The sequence below is a fragment of the Drosophila biarmipes genome, chromosome 2L, assembly GCF_025231255.1.
Source record: "Drosophila biarmipes strain raj3 chromosome 2L, RU_DBia_V1.1, whole genome shotgun sequence".
Taxonomy (NCBI): Eukaryota; Metazoa; Arthropoda; class Insecta; order Diptera; family Drosophilidae; genus Drosophila; species Drosophila biarmipes.
Window position 1 is genome coordinate 16,244,901 of NC_066612.1, and position 20,642 is coordinate 16,265,542.

Genomic DNA, 20,642 nt, shown 5'->3' on the forward strand with positions numbered 1-20,642 from the left:
CCTATATGCTTGCCAATAACTCCAACTGCCAGAACAGGAGCAGCACAAAAAAATTAAAATGTTTTATCTGCCACTGAGCGTCATTTACATAAAACCGATTTCTGGCAAGGTCCTGACATAACCGAAAAAAAGACAAGGGGGAAAAACTTGAAATGGAAAACTAAAGCAAATGGAAAGCTTGCAGGGAGGGATATGCTGGAAATTTTAAATTAACTTTCTGATGGCAGAGGCACTCAACTGAACAAGCACATATGACAGGCCGCTTACTCCTGCCCGAACTTCTGCATCCTCTCCCCGAGTCCTGTTGCCACTTAATTAAGGACATTGCTCCCTCGGCCCAAGGCATGCAAATGAAGAGCGTGGCCGGGCGTAAAAAAATCATTTTCTATTAGCAAGCAAACAATTTTAACGCCGCAGTGTAATACAATTTCCCGGGAAGGGGCTCGAGGGGGCAGAATAGCGACAGCCCGCTCACTTATCAAGGCTGATAAAAAGCAATAACGGAAAAATACTTGCGCCACCCACAGAAGCTGCAGCTCCCGCCCACCGAGAGTAAGTAAAATCAGGCCAAAATGGGCAAGGCAAAGTGAATTTTTCGAGCAGACCCACACAAACACACAAATTCACCCCGCTTACACACAAAGAGCGTTTAGTATGGAAATTAAATTTGCATAAATAAACGTCGACATGGGAAAGCGACAACGACAGGCCAGCGAAGCAGTAGAGGCAGCAGGGAAAGCTCTCTGGCAGCCAGGACAATGACAGGACAACAGCCAAGGCTGCCGGCTGAATAGTGCCAGATATGGGGTAGAACTGCTCTCCTAACCGAAGAAATCTCAAATATGTGTTCGAGTTGTGCATAAACAAAATTAAATACAAAGCTGCGAAGGGGCTGAGGCGCTGAGGGCAGCCACAACAAAAGCAGCGAAATACACACAATCAAAATAAATATCAACAAAATGCAGTAAAGTTCAGTAAAATAGAGTTTTATGGGGAGCGTGAGGGGAAAATAAAATAAAGCCAGGCCGCAAAAATGCTTGTTCGGGGGAAAACAATGTGCATTTGCAAGTAGAACGCTCGGCGAGTGCAAAAAGCATCAAATACTCTTTTGGTACGTGCACTTGAAAAATTCGTCAATGAGCTTGTCAGATTTCTAAGGCATTCAAAAATATTTTTTTTGTACATTGTTTTGTCTTTCCAAATATGAAAATGGCATAGCAACAAGTTGGCCATAAATATTCATGGGCCGTAAAATGCGTAATAATAATCAGCCAGCAGAAGCCGACACAATTCCTTTGCAATTATGCAGGGCGAACCAAGGCGCACAACTTCTCCATTAATAAGCCATAAACAAAGGGGTTTTTCGGCGCCCTGGCAGGTCATGCACATGTGTTTCACCAGATTCTCATTAGACTGCCGTAAGCCACTGTGTTTAGTTCATTACGCCAGACAAACAAGAGGCCAAGGAAAGACGGAGCCATCGGAACAGCAATATAGCGCTAATTTCACCCAGCTTAAAGTCTTCATTATTTACAGCGTCGCCAAAAAATTGAGCCGACGCCGGCCGCAAGGCCGCTGCATACATTACTCAAGCTTAATGGCGAAAATGGAAAGTTGGGGTGTCGGGGGTGGTGCCGGGGCCGAGGCCTGGGGAAAACCCAGTCCTGCTCTTCTGCGGCGCACCTTGACATATTTTCCTTTGGACCACCCGAGTGCGGGAGTGTGGGAACAATAAATAAACTAAGCCAGCGCCAAAGAAGCCACAGAATCTGCACAAAAATCTGCAAACAAATGACAAACAGGAGCAGCAGCCAGAGACAACTAAACAACGAGCCAAACAAAACCACTGGGCGAAAGGAGGGAAAGGACGGGGGGACCGCCGTGTCCTGTGCCTTGTGCTGAATTCCCGGAGCAAGAAAGTGTAAAGCACCGAGGGGCAGGATTTTTGGCAATTTCCACTGGCCAAAGTACGGCCAGGGCGAACTTTAACCACAATAAAGGTTGTTCCGAGATTGGACAGGATTTAAAAACTTAATTTGCATTAGGTTGTTCTATTGCCATTTACTAAGATTAACTTATATGCAAAATATATGTTTTCTTTACTTCTTAGATTAAATGTTTTTTATTGTTTGAATTGGAAAAAACATTCCCTCAGAAAATGCAAATCGTTCGTTAAAATATAGTTAATTGCTATTAACTGAATAGTTTTCTAAGTAAAAAATAAAAAAGTATATCAATAAACCTCTCCCTAAAAAGTATTAATATAAAGCAAGGGAACTTGAGAAAACTTTGTTAGTAAATCTGTGTTGCTCTTTAATGCTTTCTATCCCATTTAATAGTATAATTAGTATCGATTGCTTTTTAATTTGTTTCCCAATACATTAAACATCTGGAGAAGAGAATATCACCGGCTTTAAATTCCCGCACATATATTGCTGAAATCGCTTTTGGGAATTTGGCCAACCTTTCCCATTTCGAGGCCTCCCAAATTATATTCATGTAAATGACTTTCGGTGGGCGGGGACTTTCCCTGGGCCCCAGCCACGGCCATCTGTAATTGCCCCTCGACTCCGGCGTGTGTCTGTATTTGCAGTGAACGTTTAGCAAATATAACAAACAACCTGCGCATATAGATACTCTGCAGGTGAGTCGGTGTGTGTGAGTGGGCATGCAAATAGACCAACACAATTGCTTAGATTAGTGTCCACAGCCATGAAGCCCTTGTTGCTGCTCGACTTGCCAATAATTCGCCAATGTGTGCCTGGGTGTGTGTTTGCCTGGCCCGTGGGATTAGCCAAAAGTCTGGGGACAGGTGTAATTTGAAGTGGCCCTGATTCGCATCGATTTGGCAAGAGCAGCCAGCAGGCAGCCACTTACGTTTCGAATCCAATTTAGTAGACCGAAAGACTCAAAACAACCTCTTGCCTCATGTTTTATTCAGCGCACAGGGCTTGGCTCAGCTTCCCTGAAAACCAAACATATCAAAATTTCATGTGTATGCAACACTCTCGCTCTTGATGTCGATTCATTATGAATTAAAACCGAAAGGCAAATTCGACGAGTCATTTATGTGGTTAATGAATCATTCCCATTGACTGCCAGCTCTCAACATTTTTTTGTTCCACATTATTTTCCATTTTATTTTTTCAATTGTTCGCCCGCCAATTAGTGATGGGAAAAATATAATTGTAAGCACTGTCGAAGCACTGGAAATTGTTTTCAGATATGCAAGATTGATTGCCAATTACCGGGTTCTATGTTCAATACCCTTAATGAGGTACAACCAGCAATTAACTTTTGCTTTTTTTTCCGTTGAAAGGAAGTAGGTTACGGCAGTCGAGTAACATGGGAAAATTATTTCTTCACAAATTAAATTTGAAGAGTGGGTTAGAAACAAATTCAAAACATAAATAAATATTTCTATTTATATTTCCTACAACCAATTTCATTGAAATCAGACTGAACACTCCATTTTCAACAATGTAGCCGCAGACACCAAATTAAAATCAAATATTCCCAAACATTTCCAAAGTTGCCCAAGTTCAAGTGATGACTGTAAAACTACCATAATGTCAATCAAAATGCTGATGGGCCACATGTTGCCTGTGCAAAATAAAAGGGGGAACAGCTAAGATCTCTGTAGTTTTGGAGGGGAAGCATTTCGGTTGGAGAATATTTCTGTGGATCGCCAAAAGAAGGGGAAGTACCTTTTCGAGAATCTGTAACCAACTTTCATGGAATCCACATAGCTTCCAAGTGGACCGACTGTTAAACAGCCATTCCTTACCACAAATGTCTCTCGGCGGTGACATGTTAATTTCGGGGGAAACTTATTACAACTTGTCTGTCTGGCACTGGAGGGAGATTTTTTGGTTGAAAAGAAGCTGACTTCCCTTCGATTTGCGCCAAGCATCAAGCTCTAATTTTGGGCAAGAGGCTAATTCTTGGAAAATTGGATTTGGACCAAAGCAGCAGGGAAAGCGAATCAGCTTCCCCCTGGAATTGATCAAAGGTTTTTAAAGTCACTTTAAAGCGGCTCAGGAAAAGTTCAATAAATTTCAAATTATCAGACTGCGAAATAAGGTGCACAACATCATTTTAACCATACAATTTATTGCTTTTGGGTCTGTTTTTTTCCTCAAATATTTGTCACACACTCACCCATCGAGCGCCCAAAAGGAGGGCCAAAAAGTGTTTTATAAACCTTCAATTGCTGTCAATTTATTGACAACATGTCGCCGCAACTTCCTCTCCACTTAAAACCTTCGGGCGGCCAAAAGGAAGGAAAGGAATCGGGGCCAGAGTTGGAGGCGGAAAAAACGGGAGGCGAAGACAAAAGGGCTGTGACCGAAATTTGTTTGCCAGCCTGGGGCAGAAAATATGACGAAGACGATTTTGGCTCGCCTTCATGCTTTTATATTTTTCCGCTCCTGATTCTGTGCCGTCCCGACGTTGTTTTTTGTTTTAACCTGTGTGAGAAATGTGAACAATTTACAATAGAAATTGCTGTGTGTGCATTTGGCTGACTCGCCGTGTACGCAATCAACGCGCGATTGCTAAAAGCATCGAGAGCAACAACGTCGCCAGCGAAATCTTTTGGTGCCAGGTGATATGGAGCTTTAACAGACGAGGACCGCTTTAAATAAAATATTAGCCGAAGAGAGGAATGCCCTCAAATGCTAAATGGCTACGGTGATAAACTATAGATTTCAGAATTATACTATTAAATATTTATATTTAAATACGTTACCTTTAATTGAGTAATATTCAAGTAAAAGGTATACTGGAAATATACTCCTGGTCAGAACCACCAGTAGAGTTTATCTATCTCACAGATATTAAAAAAAAATACCAGTGGTTAAAAGAATACCAGAGTTAGAAATAAAATTAAATTATAGGTTAAAGAACTATTATTATAATACCTTAATAACTTTATTATATTAAAAAGTCTGGAACTTTTTATTATTATTACTTTAATTTTAACTTTATACTTTTAAAAATATTAAATTTATACACCTCTTCTTCTACACATCGAAGCAAATAATAGAGCACAATTAAAAGGCAAAGGTTTATTTTAATGAGTACTTTTTTTTGGGGCAGTATTTGTTAGGACTTTATCTGCAGCTTGAGGCCCATGACTTACTTGTTTGTAGCATGTGTCTGGACTCACATACTTAAAAAAGGATTATTAGGCCCTTTTTTTAACTTTTTTGTATGGTCTCGTTACATTAATTTTACAAAACACCGAATTTATCGAACTCTGCTATGAAATGGTGTTCAGCACTGCTTGACTCTTTCGTAGGGCATGTGAAAAAGAGCCAAACAAATGTTATATTTTACATTTCAATTGTTTTTTATGATTGCGCCCAAAGTGCACACGTACAGCGCTTGACAATTCTCGATGGTTGTCTCCTCAGTTGCGCCTGTGTGTGTTCGTATCTGTGTCTGTTGCTGTTGTCACCGGGTTGTCAATTTGGATGCCGTGCGTGTAAATTGCACAGCAGCTGCTCGATTGACAGAGACGGCCATGTATTGGTTGCCTGGCACTTGTGTGCGTGTTATCAGCGTTTTTCTTGATTTTATGGGGCATTGCGACGAAATTGAAAGTGAAAAATGCCTTTCAGGTGCTTAAGTGATGAAGTGCCAATTGCCTTTGCCTTTGCCTTCACCCCTGATTGCGCGTTTCACTGTTTTTCGCCCGTTCCATATAGATTTCCCGTAAATTATTATTTTTCCCCCGCTTCCTGTTTGTTTCGGTGGCGAAAATTTGCGTGCGAGCTACCCGAAAAAGTAGGCAACAAAATTTTATGGATTCTAGCATATGTGAATTACGCATGAAATGCATGTTAATTTCCTTTTTTAATAGGGAAGGACGTGGATTGGTATGTATAAGAGTTTGGCTTACTTGTATACAAAATCTTTATCGCATTATGGAAAAAAATTAAAAAGATATCTAAAAATAGGCGTGACATCCCGTCATTTTTACCTTAACTAGCATTAATTACAGTAATATTCTAAATGTACTTGTAAAATATTTAATAATATTAATATTTGTTGAAGAATTTTCATTATCACCTTATTGAATTTAATCAATTTATGGTTGGCTTATAATTTATATAGCGCTTTCCATATCATCTCAAAAACATGTAAGCTGCCAGATATTTCGACATGAATTTTTTCCCTGCAATTTGTCAGACATTTTGGGCAACACTTCCATTACCAGCAACACTCACTTACGACACTCACAAAAATGCAAATTAAACTGCAAAGATTACACCGCTGAAAAGAGCAGTGGAATTATAGACATTATCCGGCCGGCAATCATAAGATATTGCAGCAGCAGAGCAGAGGGCCAACTCCCAAATGTACAGTTTCGTCTTCAGAACCAACTACTAAATTAAGGAGCCCGGCCATAAAGCAACGTCCCACACAAAAGGTGGAGAAACCGGCAGGGACTGGAGGAAAATTGGGAGGAAAAACGGGGAAAGCCGGGCGAAAAGCAGTGGCAACAAACAATTTTACAACTTTAGGCTCGCGCTTACATAAAAATAAATTTCTTATTTACATAAAGAAACTTTTAGGTTGCCAGCCAACAAACAACAAAATAAAAAAAGTAACTGAAATCAAAATAGAACCGCAAGAAAAATGCCTCATCCCAGTGCCGAGGTGGCAGCAAACATTAAGAGCAGAAGCATTTGCATATTTCGTATATTTGGCTTTTGCCTTAATTTGTTTGCACATATAAGCAAACGCCCACACGCACACAGTCCCAACAAAGTGACTTTGCATGTTTAACAGCTCAGCAGATAAGGATTCAGTCGAACAGAACCCTGGCTGAATCTCAATTCAGGTCAAACAATAAGCATAAGTAAACATTTGAGTAAGATTAAATTTGTCTCTAGTTATTTCATTATCTTTTAGATCGCTTAAGTTATAGGACTAACAATTATAATGCAGAAATATCTAATGAATGAAAGGACGTACGATTTGAATAAGATTAATTATACTTAAGTTGTTTCATTATCTTTATAGATCGCTTGAATTATAGGACTAACAATTATAATGAATTGATTAATATCTAATGAACATTGTGATGATTTGAATAAGATTAAATATACTTAAGTTGTTTCATTATCTATATATATTGCTTGAATTATAGGACTAACAATTAAAATGAATTGACTAATATCTAATGAACATTGTGATTTATTATTAATCCGAAGAAAAACAATCTTGTGCTGGGAAATACGATGCAAATAATTAAATAAAAACAATTATTTTATATTGTCTGGTAAATTCCGAAAGACAAAGAAAATTGAAGAAATATATAACAGATTACTTTGTGAGCGCAAATTAAAAAGTTTTTGGAATTCTTTTCTATCGCGAACGCAGTAACTTTTCAAAAATAAATATGCAAACAGAACCGGCGAAGATTTATGGAAAGGAAAATGGCGTGGAGATCGGGGACTAACTGCTGTTGGTAACCAGGCATTAGGGCTAACGATGCATTGCGACGCTGTGTGTGTGGGCGAGTATCTGTGTGAGCCGCTGGTATCTGTGTGAGCCGCTTGCCTGTTTGCTGATGCCTATTCCCAGTGCAGCGTTTGGCCCAGTGCTGGTTGGTTGATTTGCTTACGTTGCCAGACGCAGACAGAAGTATATTTAGAGAGCGGCTGAAGGGGGAGCTTTTTTTCACAGTCATTTGGGCACATAACAATTCTTTTTTTGTTTGTTAGTAGGGCCTCTTCTCTCGTAGAGCCCATAAATATTCCGGCATTGTTTTGCTTTATTATTTTTATTGTTATTGTTTTCCCCAACACTGTTTGGCTCTTCACAATTTATGTTGATTATTTTTATGGCGCGGCCGCTTGGTGGCCAGTCAGTCCGTCGTATCAAAAACAGGAAACTAAAGCCCGCAATATGTCAATGCATGGCAAAGTCTGGCCTGCCGTTTGGTTTTGTGTTTAACGTTTAACATGAAAAACGGCCACGCCCCCTGGCTTAGCGCCTGTGTTGTCAATGAATGCCAATTTATGACCCTACACATTTAAAACCGGCAAACAAAGGAGCGTGCGATGGCCACAAGGCTGAAAAAGTTATGAAAAACGATTACCAGTTGGGAATAAGTTAAACAAACTATCGGAAAAGGGTTGGGGGAAGTAGCGTTTATATTATTTTAATTTAATTAAAGTAAGTTATGATGCTTACTTAAAATGAGTGGAGTTCGAGTTCGCTAATACACATCTTTGAGACATATCACTTAGTTGCGAAACAAACTACTCCTGCATAAATAACGAGACATAAACCTCCATATCCCAGGCATAGAAGCGGCTCCACCGAGATGACACATTAACAGCCATCCGCACACAGTTCTGAGGTTAGGCCAAAGTTCTGGGGAACGGGGAGGGCGGGCGATGGCATCATGGTTGGCTGGATACGAAGTTCTGTCTGAGCCAGGACTTTGCAAGTGGCTTAAGCACCCTCTTCAGCCAACCACCCGCCGTACTGCCCCTTTCGGAGACCTCAAAACTCGTTGGTTCCTTGGCCCCGATTGCGATTCTTTGTGCTGGATTTGGGCGCCTGCTATTTTAGTAGCTGGCTATTAATATTTTACTTCCTCCTGCACGCTTTGTGTCCTCCATGTTTGCTCGTCTGTTTGTTTGTTTGCCTGGCTGACGCCCTCCACTGTTGTTGCTGTCACCGTTGTCATCGTCTTCGCTGCCATTAATGCGCTTAACATGGGTAACATGATAAGCTAACAAGTGTGTTTACCTAGGTTTTGACTTGATTTTGATGTGGTTTGCCCCACCGCCCGCTGATGACTCGCACTTGAAGAGATTTTGGCCTTGACTTGGATTCATCCCAAGCGGTTTTCCTAAGATTACCTTCATTTAGTTCCGCCCTCTTCGACAGCGTGTGTGCAGAAGGTTCTGAAAAATAAAAAGTTTTATAAGCGGAACCTAATGCTGGGGTAAGCAGCATAGATAATATCTCTAAATAATGACCAAAAATAAAATATATTTAAGAAGTATGATTTTAATTGTTCTCTTTATATTTCGAATTATGAACAATAAATTGTAATAAATGCAACATTTGTCACATTTGGACAACACATGAATCCTTTCTAAAATTCGTTATGCCAAAAATAACACCGCTTGGTCACGACTTTCTTGTTAGTGCCATAAAATCAGAAGTTTGTTTAATAAAATTAGGTGGCCTGTATTTCCTGCTGTATTTGGCCATGTCAGTGGCCGACATCAATTGCAGTTCATTAAAATCATTACCAATCTACAAACCGCACATGGAAAATCAATTAAAAGCAGCGTCAGATAACAAAACATTTGCACGGCCACCGCAAATCGGCGCCGCAGAAATATAGCACAAAAACATTTGGAAATTCGGCCAGCAAACACCAAAACCCGACAACCCAATTTTGGCATTCTTGGGAAATTTTTGTGGGCTATCAGGTGGCTCGCTAAGGGAATACCTAAAATTCCAAAACTAAAATTGTATTAATGAATAAAAGTATACTCAAATATTCAGTTTTTATAGGTATATCTCTAGACTTCATTTTTTATGAACTATAAATTTCTAAAAATAAAATACGGAACCTAAATATAAAGCGTCAAATTGTATTAAAATATTTGTAAATACATTTTCATATCTTTGTTAAGACACAATGTAAACCAGTGTCGGCACTACAAGCCGCAATTGCACTTGTTTGACTTTCGGGTGGGTAATATACATTTTATAAACACACACAAGTACATTCGAATAATCCGATCCTGGGCAGGTAAACTTGTGCCAAGTAGGGATAGAGATTATCCCCAGATCCCCCATGCAGACACATGGCAAACAAGAGGCGAGCGCGCACGGCAGTCGAAATGAATAAAAAGCGCAAACAAAGAGCGGGACAAATTTGCATTTGATGCGCGTTTTCCTCGCCCACAAAAACACCCACAGATACAGGATGCTCAGACCTTGGCTGGGCGGAAAAACCAAATAAAATCCCTCAACCATATACATAAAATATCGACTGCTGCTCGCGAACTCCGCGTGCATCTGGAGTGCATAAAAATTGCATTCAGCAAAAATGTAGCTGGCACCATGGAAAGTGTTTTTAACTTTAAAAAGTCACAAGAGACCGACATGAAATATTTTCTTTAACGGCAGCCTGAACAAAAACTATTTTGCAAGGGAATCGGAAAAAATTCGGTGAAAGTGTTTTTAAATATGAATTTGAAGGTGCCAGTTGGGGATCTCAATTAAATATTTTATAATATTTTTGTCCAGTTCATTTGGTGTGCAGTATAATAAAAAACATTACCCTCCTAAAAAATGTTACCATAAAAAACAAATAGAGGAAAGTAACATGCAAAATGTTTTGGTAATAAATGTAAAAGATCTTAAAGTAAAGTAAATACTTAGTTCTTAGTCTAATTCGATTTTTTTGATGTTACTATATTTCGCTTTCGTTTCCGTAATCAGTTGGTTTCAGTTTCCGTTTACTTCAACTTTCCTCTCCGGGGAGAGGAACATTCCGCTCATGATGGGATTGCGAATGATTTCAGCCGCTGCGTCTGATCCGACTGGCTGGAAGCGGCATTCGTCAGCAGATGCAAGGACACCTGAGACTGACACACTTTCACTTTAAGCCAGTTGTAAAAGCGGGAAATTCGCAGGATTAAGAGCCGTAATCCAACGGCAGCGCCTGCTGGGCTGCAGTTCCAGTTCCGTTGCGATGCCATAACCACCAATCCAACAACCCAACAGTCCACTTGTGCATCGGAGCGTTTTGCCAGCGACTTAACAACATTTTGCATTCTGCCCACTGTCATCAGGCGTTGTCGCCTCGCCCTCGCCCTCGTCCTCCCACTGCCCCTCGCCCTGGAGTTTTCCACCTCCCCAGCCGAGTTTTCCCACCCACTTTTCCCCGTTTCCCCAACAGCATCTGCCGTTGCAACGGCTGTCGTTGTTTCCGCTCCCATCGCTGGGGAGGAACATTTTGCGTAATCTTGTTAGATAATTACCGTGTAGGGACCGTGCGGTCTCCCCATCCGTGTGAGCCACCCCAACGCTCCGCAGTTCACGTGTATGCGTTTAGGCCAGGTCGGTAGGCCATTTCAATTGCCCAGCCCGCTCCGCTGCCAATCGGTTTCAGATACTCAGCCACCGACCCAGTTTTCGGGTTCAGCTTTCAATGCATCTCACAGGACGAAGAGATTTGCAGGCTATTGTGCGTTCTCTCGGACAATCAAATGTCTTTTGAGATTTCAAATTTAATTCAAGCTAAGCCAATGCAACTGGTTAGAGCCATTCAAAAATACGTTTATTTTACTTATACCTATGTGCGCGTATCTAAGCTTTCCTCATTTATTTCTAGCAAATATTTAATTTTCATTAAATAATAAAAGGGGCGGCTTTAAACCAAAAGTTGAACATAAAACCATTAACAATATGCTTGCCAAATATATCTTAGTAAAAAATGATGTTGACAAAAACGCCAACAAAGCAATGTTTTCAATAATTTATTTCAATGTGAAAACGGCAAAATCTATTTATTATCTGAAGGCCCGGAAATGATTCCCAGCCGGATATCCTTGGCCAAAACAATTCGCTATCAGTATAAACGCTCTTGCGCACGTTTATTAAGCAGAATGCCATAAAACACAAATTTCGGTTGCTTTTAGTATTCAATTTAAATTAAAATTATATGAAATCACGAAAACCAATTATGGGGCAATGGCCAAAGCCAATAATCACCGCTTTAGTGCAACAATTCGACTAACAACTAATTTATTCATTAAGCCAAATAAATAGTGGCTATTTTTGCACACCGAGCACTGCGAAAGCCAACGTGCACAAAAAGGCTAAAAAACAGGTTTGCATGCATTTATTTGTGCGCCATAAGCAAAAGAAGTGTAAGATGGTAGCAGACTGGGAAAATGGCGACTTTATGATTGAATTGCATTCATGCTCGATCAGTTGGAAAACAATTATCACAATTATGAAAAAACTGAAAATGGCAAAAAGAAGCATTCAGGCGAGCGTGCTGCACTTAATTTGTTTACTGTTTTTTCCCACGAAAATTGTATTCACTTTTTTCGCCTTTGGCTCATTTACCACTTTTACTTTTCGCACTGGCAATTTACATAATGCAAATTGCAATTATCTTTAATGCGCTTAAGTTGGGACATCGAGTGCTCAATTTAAATGTTCTAATTGATTTTTGGTTCCATGAAACTGGCCAATCCAACGCACAGGTATATTTAAAATGAAAACTACTTCGTTTGGCTCACCGTGACAATTAGACAACTTATGCATCCCACGAACGGGCTTCAACCATATAAACCAAACAAGCAGCGCCAAAATATAAATAAAAGCAGAAAAAAACAATCATTTTTGTTTTAAGTGTGTGAATTTTGTTGCCCAGCCAACTGGGATTTTCTTCATTTTTACATTCTAGATTTTCTGTAGTTTATTTTTATTTATACATTTTTTTAGTTGAACAAGATTTTAAAGCACTCTAGAAGTTTGCTCGGCAAGTGCTACTTTCTTTGCGATTCCAGCTAGCCAGATGAAATGTTCTTATTTGCTTACATTTACAATTTTAATAGTTTTTCAATTTTTCATCGAGTTTGTATGACTGTTCCCCCTCGCCCAGTCGAACTTTTTGATGAACAACGCGCCGGAAGCGCCGGCGGGCAGATGGATGCCGCCAGCCGGGCCGCATAAATATTTTAGATTTTCCACGCTTTTCCAGGCCCTGTTGCTGTCACAGGGGTTCGGTTCGGGGCCTGGGTGGAATGGAAAAGGGCGGAGGCAGTGGCAGCTGTACTGTTCCGAGGCCCATTTTTGCAACTGGCAACTGGCGCTGGATTGTTAGCCGCTCTGGCAGTGTCGCTTCTGCCTAGTTGGCCAAACTTGGCAGCCGGCAACTGCAATGTTGACGCGGCTGTTGCAACAGCACTGCGGTGGCCAAAATGGGGGATCCTGCCAGGATAAGGGTCCTGCACAAAATAACCAAGCTGCGGCCTGTTGCGAGGAGAAAAAGTGATAATAAACTGAGTTCTTAAACTCGGTGCTGTTCAGGAGCATGGCATGTTGACTAAATTACTTAAATATATATTTTAAATAATACATAACAAAACATATTTATGGATATGGTTATATTTATAATAAGTAACTGGGATGAAAAAATGCATAATAACGAACTCTACTTTTAAAACTTAAATTCTTATTTACTTCAATAACAATTTTACTTCAGTTCACAAAGACTTTTGACGCATTTCAAAACCTGTGTCATGAGTATAATAATTTTTAATAAAAAGTATCACACTTTTCACTGCGTCCCTTCCCCATAACGTCGTTTATAAATTGTTATTGCTTGGGGTCCTTCTGCCATCTGATACGAGGCCTTTGGTATTAATTGGTTGCCTGCACCAAAAGTGCTTGTTAAATATTTTAATTAAGAAGAGCACAGGTCAAAGCCATCCTGCAGGATGCACAGGATGCGGTGGATCAGCTCAAGTGCCATGCAGGTCTTGAGGTTGCGAGACCAAAGAAGATTGAGGGGCAATATGTGCAGACTAATGACACTGACGCACAGACTTTGATGGATAAATAATATTGTATAAAAAGGATGAATATAAAGTGGATGTTTGGCTGAATGTTTGCAGATATTTGTAAAATACACTTTTCTCTTAAATATAAATTGATTGCCCTTTCTTCGATTCTAAATGAAACCAGATTAATCTACCCGATTTTCTAAACTTTTAATTTCCAGGCAATGCAATATACATAATTTTGAGCTCTTTTCGAAACTTTAATCAAGAAACTTTGTAGCATTTTAGAAAATGTTATTTTAATTAATCAAATTTCTGGGAGTTTTTTTTAGCCAAACGATTAAATCTGAAACTAAAGTTTATTCCGAAAGTTGGACAAAAACAGCGCAAAGTTCAAGTTGAGTCGAAAATTGCATAAACTCATTTGTATAATGCACACGCTCTGCCATCCAATCCCCAGGAATACCCCAACCCCTCCGGTTTTTCCCGCTTTTCCTCTGTCTTTTGTGTGTGTTAGTGTCCCGCTCATCTGCATATGCAGCGATGGAAGCGCTGAAAACTATGACTCGAAAATGTGATCTGCTGGATGCGTAGTTGGGAAAATGGGAAAATTTGCAAAGGGGGCAGATGGGGTATTCTAGGGTCGGAAGGGGCATGGCCTGGCCTTGGGCGACATTTAGCACTCGCCACGTAGCGTGGCCGCCACGCCCACCCACTTGGCGCCCCTTTACCCCCTTTTTACCAAACTTAGCTGGCAACATGGCGGAGCTTAGCTGTGACACATTTTACACATAATTTTCAACACCTAAATCCGCAAGTTAGTGCCAACCATCAGATTTTGCACACGTTAACGCAAACATAAAGCTTCGGATTTCGGATTTTCGACTGTGCCGGAACAGGAGCTGGAAAGGATGCCCATTTGGACCGACCGGGTTTGTGCATTTTAAAGCGACCAAGACGACCGGGCCACGAATAAAAAATGGACCATGAAATGCACAACTTTTTGTGCATGCTGAAACAAAAGAAAAGGGGGTGAATATTCAGCACAGATTGGCTGGAATTAAGCTGGAAAATATCCTGTCTTCTTGTCCCAAAGTTGCAACCAGGAGACTAGCTGTTGAAGAAGTCAAAGAAGCTCACAAAAGTCCAAGGAGTGACTTTGGTCACTCCAGAGGTGGGTGAAAAATATAATTTAGGTGGGCATTATTTATGATAATAAATACAATGAAAAATATATTAAGGACCAAGATTTTTATTAGGCCTTTAAAGTCTTAGCACCTTTTAAGAATTTAATAATATATATTAATTTAAATTATGCGCCCATTACTCAAAGTGGGAATCCAACAAATGTAATGCTTAATAAATTTAGAAATTTCCATGTAAGACATTATGCGTTTACCCAGAAGAGCAGCTACGAGGCATGTGATGATTTATCAACATGGGAACAGGACCCTGCAAATGTTGAACACAGCTGGCTTTATGATTTACATATCAAGCCGACCGTCATCTCGAGTGTTGTTCCTCTGGTTGCCCCTGAAGTTGTTGACCGTCCATCACGTGACGTTGCCTGTTTGGTTTAAGCAAAAGTTTACATTGCCAGGGCGCAGGAAGAGAGAAGCTCCTGCAACTTGGAGTGGAAATTAATAAAAACAAAATATGTTTCCAGCCAGCTGGACACAAAAACACAAAAAATACTGAGGGAAATTAATATGCAACTTTGTGATGTATGTTGTGTGTAGCATATGTTGCATGTTAATGCAAATGTGTGTGGAAATTCAATGCTGGTCTGGGAATAATATTCAAACCGAACAACTTTATCTAACTTTTAACTACAATGTTTTTTACAATTGCGTGTTTTTTCTCAAATATCTTCTTTGGATTAAATTAAGCTAATCAAGGTTGGAGCATGCCCCTGCATAAGTAGCCAATAAGAAGAGTTCCCATTTTGCCAAGCCATTGCCATTTCGCCCTAAAAAAGGCCAAAGAGCAAGAAATCACAGCACTTTCTATACACAAAATAACTTGGAATACTGCCTCCAAACTCAACCTCAGCCCCGTGACCTCGGATAATACCAGTCCGGTTGTCCTGGGCTGGCATAAAGATAAAATGCCCCCGAGGAATCGGGCAACAGTTTGTGAAAGTTTTCAATAAGCTTCTGTTATATCGAAGCAGTTTGTGGATGCGCAGCGGAAATGCATAAACATTTATAAGAATTTCCTTTGAAAGCATGTTAAACATAATTTCATGCCGAGGGAACCGAAGGCAATGGGATGAACGGGGGTCACCCAGGGAAATGTGACAAGGGAAATCAATTGAAGTTGCTTGTAAATGAATTTCAAGTTTTCCGGGACAAGTTTGCTTAATTTGTGTAATGAATAAATCTGAAGAAAGTTCGCCTATCAACTTGGAGAAATGTCAAATAAATATTTGCTTATGCAGATGACTTTTAATTAATTCAAAATACTAACATAATAATTGGTATTGAAGATAGTTAACAAAGACAGAAATTCTTTAAAGACCTGTTTGTAAATTTTACACAAATTAAACGAAGTGAATATTTGACACCTGAGGAAATTACATTCATTATTTTCTAACTATTAAAGTTTGTATTATCCAATAAAATAATTTTATCTTTATGTAAAGTATAAGAGTAAAAATTACAACTACGGAAATTGATAATATCAGTTAACAATAATTGTATATTTCTTACGATAATCACATCTCCTGCCTAATTTGTTTAAAACGCTTTTTACCAAATAAGAAGTGCTCGAGTAACACAGAACCATTAATTCGTTTGCGTTTATTCAGCCATCAAGTGGGCGCCTTTCTGTGACCAGGATGAGCATGCAAACGAATGCTCATCCCTGGAGGATTTCCCATGCCTAATGTCACCATAACTCAATGGGAACCTATTGAATCACAGCAAATTAACATGCATATATCTGGGCGATGCGATGCCATGTGACGGAGGAGCCGTGCAGAGCCCACAAGGACACATGTCGCCCCATGGCGAATCCCCCGCCCATCCTGTGACAATGGAACAGGACTCTTGTGCCGCTTGGCATACGAAATAAGCACAAACAAATTCGATAACAAATGGTTCGGAATCGAGACAACAACGATGCAAGGGATATATATAATATATTTATAAAGGAGGAGGCGGGAAAAAGCGAAGGACGCTGGTGAATTTAGGAACAAATGACATATTGTCAGGGGCAGAAAAAACAGGGGGAGAGAGGCAACATATGGTTAGTCGGATCTGACTTTCTGTTCGTGTTTGTTTTTGTTTAACGTAAATATAAAATTTATTATCCAGCGGAGCGCATAAATTAGCCAAACGAGAAATCAGAAGCAGACGCAAATTGAGTCCAAATCCCTCCTTCCCACTGAGCTCGACTTGATGATGATAACAAATGAAATTAAATGAGTGGAATGTAGGATATGGGAATCATGTGGTACATGAGGAGGGGCACATGGGGTCCCAGAGCAAGCATCATCAATTGTGGAGAGTCCACAACTTGAATTAATGAACTATCACATGCGATTCTCAATTTACGGAGCGCTGAAACAATTAAGCCAACAGCAATATATTTTCAAACGTCACATACAAATCTGTGCATTTCACAAAATAAGTCAACCTATTGGTGATTGAAATAAAGCAATGAAAACATACGTAAAACTTAAAAGCTGCTCTGAAGTATCTAAGAATATTTAAAGTAAACTTAGAATCAAGTATTTTCGGTGTCAAAACTTCCCCAAGCATGGAAATGCTTTCAAGCACGAATTTTCAAGGCCAAATTACTAGAGCGATTTAATAATAAAGTAAGAAAGTTTCAGGCATGAATTAAGGACGAATAATTATAAAAATAATATGAAATTAAACTCGGTTTGTATTATATGCTAAATAGGATTAATAGGATAAATTAGAATTGCAGTTAAAAGAAATAACCAATGTTAGAAGCACCATGTTACACTTTTAGGAACTGACTTCAGTGAAAACTTTTGACTGAAATCATAATACCCTCTGCAAATATATAAAAATGTGTTCAATGTGAGAACTTCTTTAATCAAGGCTGTTTGCACTTGTTTTTAGCACGATGTTTTTCCCTGAATGTACCATTTTACAACTGATATAATCATTTAAATTATTATCGATTTACATATTTTATTATTATAATTATTATTCTCTTGAAATGAAGTTCACTTACCTTTTGTTAATTCCACATATATGTAAGCACTGTTTAAGTTACCTATCTATTACCCATCGCCTTGGAGCCCGAATAAACATCAGATATCAGAGCCAAATGGACCCTCGGGGCCTTTCATTATATTAGATTCACACTTAACCATAAACAGGCTAATTAGTTGTCTTGCGCTTGACGCACACAAGTGTTAATTTTCCCAAAACAAAACACACACTCACATTCGGTTAATTAACACATTTTCGCAGTTTTCACAGCTCTCCCAGCTTTTCCGAGCGTCTTTTATGCTCGCAACAGCGCCGCAAAAGGGGCAAGGAACTTGTAAAAACTAGGGGCAGGGCGATGGGGTGGCAACGTGGCTTTCGACGTGTTCCGACCATAACTTTTGCGGCCCAAAGTCGCTGCCAAGGCTAAGGACCTCCGTGTATGCAAAGTCCCTCGGAAAAAACAAAGCTGCAAATTCCCAGCAAAATCCATGGCAACATGACCAGCAGGCAGCGGTAACGAAAAGTTTTTGGACAAACCGGGCCGAAACTTTCAAGATTCACAACTGCAACACTTGCAGTGTGTTGAAAGTGCACGCACACTGGCCTAATCCCGCACACAGATACACAGATGCACAGATACTCGGAGCACACACAGGCACATCCTGCATCCTGCCTGTTTACCAAATGAGTTTTGTGCTAGTTTGTTTAATGCCTTGGGCCGCAAAATTTATGACGACAGGCGGGGGGACGGAGTGGAGTCCTATCTATCCGGAGAGTTTCTTGGTGTAATGGACAGATAACTGTTGCCTAATTGTTCTGACATTCATACGAAGCAAGCGGAGCAGTCATAAAGTTTCGACCCATTTAATTCGTTCTCGATTCTTGCAGTTTTATTTTACTCTGAGGTTTTTGTCCCACTTCCCCTGGCCAAATGCATTCGAAAACCGAATTACAAGCTGACCTTTGGTGGGGAAACTAGATTAAAATTTGTGTAAAATTGCGTAACATTTTATTTTATTTAAAAAAAAAGTATATATTACAATAATTCATGTACATTTCACACATTTCAGCTTCCTGATGAATGAATTGAATTCCGCATTTGATATTAAAATCAACACGTTCCTCGCATTGATATCTGGAATGACAATTAAATTTTGATTGCCAGGAGCTGCATGTGTTAGTTTATGGTGCTCTTATATAGGCTCTTATTGGAAATGCCCGTGGCTGAGTGCACCTGTTGCCAGGTCAACGGTGCTACCGAATTATTTGGTCAAAGGCAAAAATATTCGAGCCCACGCGGGGCATAAATTCCATTTCATTTAGCTGTTAATTCCATTTTAATTGTCACATTCTGCATGTGCCAGGCACGTGGGACTTGTGTGGGGTGAGGGTTTTGTTTCGGGGTGCCACAATTATTGAATGCCGCACGTAAATTAACCCAGAAACGTTTTCGTGCATGAAATGCCAAAAATTTAACTAAAATTATGCACCTTTGTGCGCGAGTATGGGGCGGAAAAAACAGACGCAGGCAGAATCCGCCAAAATGAGCGGCCTTTTGAATGGGATTTTCCAACTCCCCGGCTGGAATGCACAAACCGCTGATTGCACCCCACTTTTGCCCTTTCTTTTTTCCAGCGAACGTGACTGAGCTTACACGCAAATAAATACAAAACTTGGTGGGGGCAAAAAGAAAAACGGCTGCGTGGGGTTAAGCAGCTAAGCAAAAAAGAGGACCAAAAAGTGCAAGTGCTGGAACACAAATATGAAATGCGGCTGCCGAAACAAAATGCAATTTATTTGCCAGCCCAGTGAAAAAGAATCACAAAAAATGGTTAACTTTTATCACGTGCTCGAAGTGCAAAAGGGGAGGGCGGCACCAGCGGCCGCCAGGTGGCGCTAGTCAGCGAGCGGCAAAACGGAACCGGAAATGCCGCCGCTGACAGCCAAGCCTGTTTAAAAACGAAGGAAAGACACAGCTGCCAGCGCGTTATCTGCATTTTGTTGACTCTACATCCTCCTTGCTGCTCGGCATTATGCATGAAATACTCCCTATGTTGCGTTGTTTTTGCTGCTCCTGAACTCAACGGCCAAGGTGAGATAACTCGGGATTACCCTAAAAGAAACAGGGGGAAATGTTTCATAATGCAGGAGAGGACTGTAGGTTCTCGAAGCCGAAGTTTGCATATTGAAGCGAACGAATCGAAGGAGAAGTTTGCCACAGCGCCCTGAACTTTATCGCAAAATTCCATGGCAACTTTAAAGTTTATGAAACATTTTCACATTATTTTCTTTCAAACCTAGCCGGGGCGGTAAGAAACATTTTTAATTGGGCAATTTTCGAATGGAAAAAAATAAATTTTTATAAAAAAATGTTTCATAATTGATAAGGAAAACCTACCACAACATTTTTTAAGCCAAAACTATGACTAAGCTCCCACTTCTTCTGTCTCATTTAATTCTCATAACAGCTTTGTTTTCAAATAGTCATCAAATCAGAAAACCCTCAAAGAAGCATCTGATAAAAGGGGAAATGGCCATTGAAAGGCATTCGAGTGAATGGTATAACCCCTTTGCTGCCATTTTAATGGCATCCTGGGTCATTAGGTGCCATCGAAGAGAGCAGGACGTCAAAGACGAAACCCAATCCTTTGGCAAAAGTCAAATCCCAGTCGGAAAGTCAAAAGTCCGGTATTAGTGCAAGCTGATTAATCACATTTGAAGGGCTTACAATTATGGCACAAGTGGGTACATACACACCACACCAGGATATGGGCGCAAAACACATGCAAATGTCATATGAGCCTTATACTTAAATTAATTTCTAATCCCGGCTCATTGAAAGCGACTGCAATTAGATGGCGATTCCGTTGCTTGTAGGCTGGCCGGG

General features: G+C 40.1%; 1 long non-coding RNA gene across 3 annotated transcripts; it reads right to left on the bottom strand.

The window, feature by feature from the left end:
• Nucleotides 1-8,144: 8,144 nt before the first annotated feature.
• Nucleotides 8,145-12,448, bottom strand: LOC108033518 (uncharacterized). Of its 3 annotated transcripts, none has more exons than XR_007763368.1 (3): nucleotides 12,300-12,448; nucleotides 8,773-8,930; nucleotides 8,145-8,713 (listed from the first exon to the last, which is right to left on the bottom strand). It is a non-coding gene; the product is annotated as an uncharacterized LOC108033518 (long non-coding RNA). The 3 variants fall into 3 exon arrangements; XR_007763367.1 differs by having other exon boundaries at nucleotides 8,145-8,718; XR_001768677.3 differs by having other exon boundaries at nucleotides 8,145-8,930.
• Nucleotides 12,449-20,642: the final 8,194 nt, after the last annotated feature.